The 6000-nt window shown below is 47.0% G+C and overlaps 1 long non-coding RNA gene across 1 annotated transcript; it reads right to left on the reverse strand.

Annotated features, from left to right (window-relative positions):
• Nucleotides 1–1230: 1230 nt before the first annotated feature.
• On the reverse strand, nt 1231–5677 carry LOC142740366 (uncharacterized). Its single transcript, XR_012880625.1, has 3 exons — nt 5462–5677; nt 2076–2131; nt 1231–1445 (listed from the first exon to the last, which is right to left on the reverse strand). It is a non-coding gene; the product is annotated as an uncharacterized LOC142740366 (long non-coding RNA).
• Nucleotides 5678–6000: the final 323 nt, after the last annotated feature.

The raw sequence follows: 6000 nt of genomic DNA on the forward strand, positions 1-6000 counted from the left end.
ACATTTTCTTTCTCCTGCCCAGAACATCACACAAGCCTCAGCTATGACAAACGTGTCTAGTTTACCGCATGGATATTTGTAGATTCCCTGTATTGTAACACCCCCCCCCCCCACATACACCGTCGGACTTGCACCCTCTGGCAGCACATTTTTTTTCTATGTTACCTATGAGGATTACTCACGTCAGAAGACTAGACCAGAGGATGGGATCGACAGCAGGCCTGTGGCGCCACACGCTGGCAGCATCATATAAAAATATATTTGATTATAAGCAGCATTTTTATCAGACGCGGTTATTATATTCACCTTGTTTGGTTGTGAAAGTAAACACTGATAGACGCACAAGCATTGACAGGGTCAAGCGCTCCGTGTAACGTCCCGTGTGGGCTGGAGGCGGCAGAGATGTTGTAGACTCAAGTTTCTGGTTTAACAAGATTAGATAAGATTCCTTTGTTTGAATCCTTCAACGATAAACTGATCACAGGGCATCCTGCTGCTCGGACCCCCAGCGATCATCTATAATCTGTCATCTGCAGGTGATCAATTTCCCTACAGCACCACCACAGGAGAAATGATGCATTACACAGTTCTCCTTGGAATCAATGTGCCGAGTTCTCCAGAACCCTTGTAGCTGCTGTAATCTCTGACTAATAGATGAGGCTCATGCACAGGGGACCCTCTCAATTAAAAGGGTTCACTGCTTTGGACAACCCCTACTTGTTAAATGACTCCCTTGACAATTAGCCGATCTCAAAATATCTCCCTGCGGGGCCCCCCAGCGATCAGCTGTGATCTGTAGGGTAACCTGGCAGTACAGTAAGTGTTTAATTTCCCTGCAGCGCCTCCACAGGAGAAATGAAGCATTACACCGTGTCCATTCATATCAAAGTGTTGTCTGTGTAATACAGGACAGGACCTCTAGTGAGAGAGAGACGCTCTATGTAACCCCTCTCCACTCTGACCAATAGATGAGGGTCCTGACCAGAGGACCCCCCTCTATTACCTCAGAATTCTTTAATACGGTGGATGACAAATGTTTATCTAAACTGGACAACCCGTTTAACACATTAGTTACAGTAGGGCCCTATAGACTGTTATGGCTGCCATGTTACCGATCCATACATCTCGGGGACATAAAGCCAAAATGTAATCTGAAGAAGGGGCAACGTCACCCCAAAACATGTTACATACAGAGATGGAGATCGAAAACTTTTTATTTTGACATCCGACATAGAAAGGGGGGCACTCGGATTAGTTTTCATCTGCACAGGTGCCAATTGTCCGGTATCGGAGATGGCACCGCCATGAATTCTCTCTCCACAGTAATTCTTATGTCTCCAGTATACAGGGTGGTGTATTAAATGTCCCACACGGGAGGCTCCTGGTAAACCGCTCTGGATTCATCTGCTCTGGCATCACCCGACCGTTCCCAGCCCGCAGGCAATCTGAAAATGAATGGAAGCCCAAAAATCAATGTGAACATGAATCCTTCTGCTGTGAAATATAGAGGGGGAAGTGCTGGGAAGTAATGGCAGCGCGGGGAGGAAAGTAATGTTCTGCGGAAAGATTTATAGGACAAGAGGAGAATATGAGCCGCAGCGTGAGGAATATGGAATTGATCTGTGATGCTGAGGATGTAGTCCTCAGAGCAGCAATGAGAGGAGTCTCCCGCTGCTCGGAATAGCAGAGCCGCATGGAATCAGTATGAGAGGTCATCATTAAAGCTGGCGGCTGCTCTCATTGTTCCTTCCGTTTCTTATTATTCATGCTGAGATTTTTTTTTATTGGGCGCTCTTTTTATGTGTTCTTTACTGTAGTAGTATTATGGAGACTTTAAAGAGCCGTAATGCTGCGCGCCACATTTATTAACTGTTTTAGACACCTTTTTCACCGCACTTGAAGAGGAGTCTAGCGGAAAAGGGGCATGACTTAAAACAAGTCACCGCTTCCCAAAATTGCTGCAAAATTTTGTTGAAAAAAACTTCCGTAAACTAAGCCAACTGCGTTAATCACTGTGATGAATTTGGCGCATCTTCTCACCGCCTGGTCCTAAGTTTACACTGTCTAAAACTTACACAGTATTAGTGAATCTGCCCCATTGTGGCTGTACTTTGCATTGCAGGATGTATTCCTGTAAAATATACAATAAAAAGAATGTTTAATAAAAGAAAGAAGAAAAAAATAGAAAATAGTCGTAAAGCCCAGAATAGTTTTCCTGAATGCTACCTGGTGATTAAGAGTTACATGAGCAGAGAAGGGAACGTAGAGGTAGGTAAGGGAAAGGAAAGGGAGGAGAAGAGGGTATTGGAAGTAAAAGAAAGTCAAGAGGGGAAAGGAAAAAAAGGAAGTGGAAAAGAAAGGGTAAGGCAAGGGTTCGGGGGAAAGGAGGAATGGAGAGGGGAAGGGGAAAAGAAAGGGAGGTATGGGTGTAGGAAAGGTAGAGGATTGGGGGTATGAAAAAGGAAAGACAATGCCGAAAAGGAAGAAAATGGGGAAAGTGTGAAGCAAGAGGAAAGAATAGGGAAAAAGAAAAGCAGAAGTGGAAGGAAAGGGTGGGGAAAGGAAGAGGTGGAGGGGAGGGGAAAGGGAGGGGTAGGAGAGGAGAAGGAAGGGAAAGGGAAAGAGAGATGTAGAAGAGGAGATGGGAGGGGATGGGTGGGATAGTAGAGGAGAAGGGAAGGATAAGAGAAGAGAAGCGAGGAGAAGAGAAAGGGAAAGGTAGGGGAGGAGAAGGGGTAAGGGAAGGGGAGGGGTAGGAGAGAAGGCAGGGGAAGGGAAAGGGGGAAGAGAGGGGTAGGAGAGGAGAAGAGAGGGAAAGGAAAGGGGGAAGGGAGGGGTAGGAGAGGGGAATGGAAAGAGGACGGGAAGGGTAGGAGAGGAGAATGAAGAGAAAGGGAAACGAGAAGGAAGGGATAGAAGAGGAGAAGAGAGGGGAAGGAAGGGAAAGGGGAAGATAGATGTATGAGAAGAGATGGGAGAAGGAAAAGGGAGGGATAGGAGAGGAGAAGGGAGGGGAAAGGAAAAAGGAGGGGAGGAAGGGAGAGTGGAAGGAATGGGTAACAGAGGAGAAGGGAAAGGGAAAGGTAATGGTAGTGATGAAGTAGTGTTATATTCAGATGTGCATATTTGTTGACAAGACATTACACAGTTGGGGCTGTAAACAGTTGGAGCGGGCTCATGTGTAAATATGTTTTCAGCAGAAAACGATCACCTGGAAATCACAGGGGCACAGCTACTGGATGGGGGTTAGGATTTGTGGTCGCACCCAAGCTCCGTTGCCTGATGAGGTCCACAGACCCCTCTATCCCAAGAGGTTCAGTACAATAAATGGCGGGTGAAGGCTGCGGGTCCCCACTCCATGACAGGTCCGGTGTGATACTATCCATACATGTCTTATGGGCCAGCACTATTTATATCATGTAGTGACCCGGCTGCTTGTTACGGCAGTTTTATTTACATCCCCTGTTTATAGTCAGTCTGGTTAATCCAGGGTTAATATATTATTTACAGAGGAGATCCCAGGAGAAATCACATAAATGCTATTTCCAGCATAAGCTGCTCATCCGGTGACATCCGATAAAAGTCACCGAGCCGCCGGGGACAGATCAGAGAGTTCTGGGACTTCATCAGTCCAGGACTTTTCACAGCTTTCTGGGTTCTTATTGATCTGTCTCCAGGGTCACGAGCGGCGTGCCCTATATTGTGCGCGGGGGACGCCCTGCAGTGAAGTGACCTCCCCGGAGACCTTCTGTGGATTCTTCTATCTAATTGTATATCTGCTTCATGTCATGTTTTCTATAAGATCTACGAGTTACGTATGACAGCGCGTTCACTTCATGTAGTTCTATGTATGGACCGCCACGTAGGGTGGGGGAGGGGACGTGACGACTGCTTGGAGTACATTTCTGCCTTACAGTGTCACTTATCAAGGTCATTCGTCCTGACAGACTGAGTGGATGCTACACTAGAACCACTGACTCACTACCAACCTATAGAAGGACCAGGGGCGGACATATAGTAGAGCCCGTTCACCTTTACAATGGCCTGGTGAGGGGGCTTCCCTAGCTACAGTGGGTTTTAACAAGTAACCTGCTACTCTGACCCCCCTCCCCGCTAACACTCTACATGGGCAGAGGTGTCAGGTCTAAGTTTACCAACCAGCCAAAGGCGATCAGAAAAATAGTACAAAAGTATCCCAATGTTTACAGCGCAGACACACACTTAGTGAACTATTGTAAAGAAATAGATAAAAATGTTATTACGTTATGCAGACTATAAAAGACGTCGTGTTCTTAGCCTATAACGTAGTGACAGCAAAGCGTTCTCAAAAACAGTGATAGCAACAATGCCCCCAGATATAATGAAAGGCACCCTGCCCCCAGATATAATGAAAGGCACCCTGCCCCCAGATACAGCCGCAGTGCCCCCAAATACAGAGACAGCCGCAGTGCCCCCAAATACAGAGACAGCCGCAGTGCCCCCAGATACAGAGACAGCCACAGTGCCCCCAGATACAGACAGCCGCAGTGCCCCCAAATACAGTGACAGCCACAGTGCCCCCAAAATCAGTGACAGCCACAGTGCCCCCAGATACAGTGACAGCCACAGTGCCCCCAGATACAGTGACAGCCACAGTGCCCCCAAAATCAGTGACAGCCACAGTACCCCAGATACAGTGACAGCCACAGTGCCCCCAAAATCAGTGACAGCCACAGTGCCCCCAAATACAGTGAAAGGCACAGTGCCCCCAGATACAGTGACAGCCACCGTACCCCAGATACAGTGACAGCCACAGTGCCCCCAAAATCAGTGACAGCCACAGTGCCCCCAAATACAGTGAAAGGCACAGTGCCCCCAGATACAGTGACAGCCACCGTGCCCCAGATACAGTGACAGCCACAGTGCCCCCAAAATCAGTGACAGCCACAGTGCCCCCAAATACAGTGAAAGGCACAGTGCCCCCAGATACAGTGACAGCCACAGTGCCATCAGATACAGTGACAGACACAGTGCCCCCAGATACAGTGACAGCCACAGTGCCATCAGATACAGTGACAGACACAGTGCCCCCAGATACAGTGACAGCCACCGTGCCATCAGATACAGTGACAGCCACAGTGCCATCAGATACAGTGACAGACACAGTGCCCCCAGATACAGTGACAGACACAGTGCCATCATATACAGTGACAGACACAGTGCCCCCAGATACAGTGACAGCCACCGTGCCATCAGATACAGTGACAGCCACAGTGCCATCAGAAGTATTAGGTCAGAAATGTAGTTTAGTCTTTGGATGTGAATATTACCATTCACTGGCAGCAATTGTGGGGTGTGGGTGGGGGAAGATGGGGAACTATTGTCTGTACAGATGATATTTACTGTTTATTTCTTCTGTTTTGTTTGTGTTCAAATCTAAAAGTAAATAAATAAATAATAATAATAATAATAACGTTATTACAGATCAAGTGAACGTTGGACATCTCTCCGCTGTGGTACATGCGCCCACTCCACCCAGGGTCTGAGAGGTGACTCATCTCCGGTGCTGATACATATTCAGTGTGAACGCTCCTCATCTCGGCTCATTAGCGCTGACGGATGGCGCCGGGCCGCTTCACTGCAAACACTTAATAGGAAATCCTTCTCTTTTGTTTATTTCATTGCGCGGCTGACAGGGGGAACCTTCATGAAATATTGTGATAATAAATCAGAGCGCCGCTGTCTTGTAATTAAAGGAGAACAGAAGAACTGACGCACAGAAACCAAAGTTTATCTAATAAATATAAATTAGTGTAAAAATGGGAAGAGAGTAAAAAACATTTAAAGGGTATGAACACTTTTGCCACCATCTTTTTTATTGCTCCAATGCTTCTTAAAATAAAAAACATAGACAACGTTGCACATTTTCTTGACTCAAAATCTTCTGCTGTGTATACAGCTCCTATGCAGACCTATGTGCCTCCATGGTTACAGACTACAAACAAACTATATGTAGTCTGA

This window comes from Rhinoderma darwinii, chromosome 2, assembly GCF_050947455.1.
Source record: "Rhinoderma darwinii isolate aRhiDar2 chromosome 2, aRhiDar2.hap1, whole genome shotgun sequence".
Taxonomy (NCBI): Eukaryota; Metazoa; Chordata; class Amphibia; order Anura; family Rhinodermatidae; genus Rhinoderma; species Rhinoderma darwinii.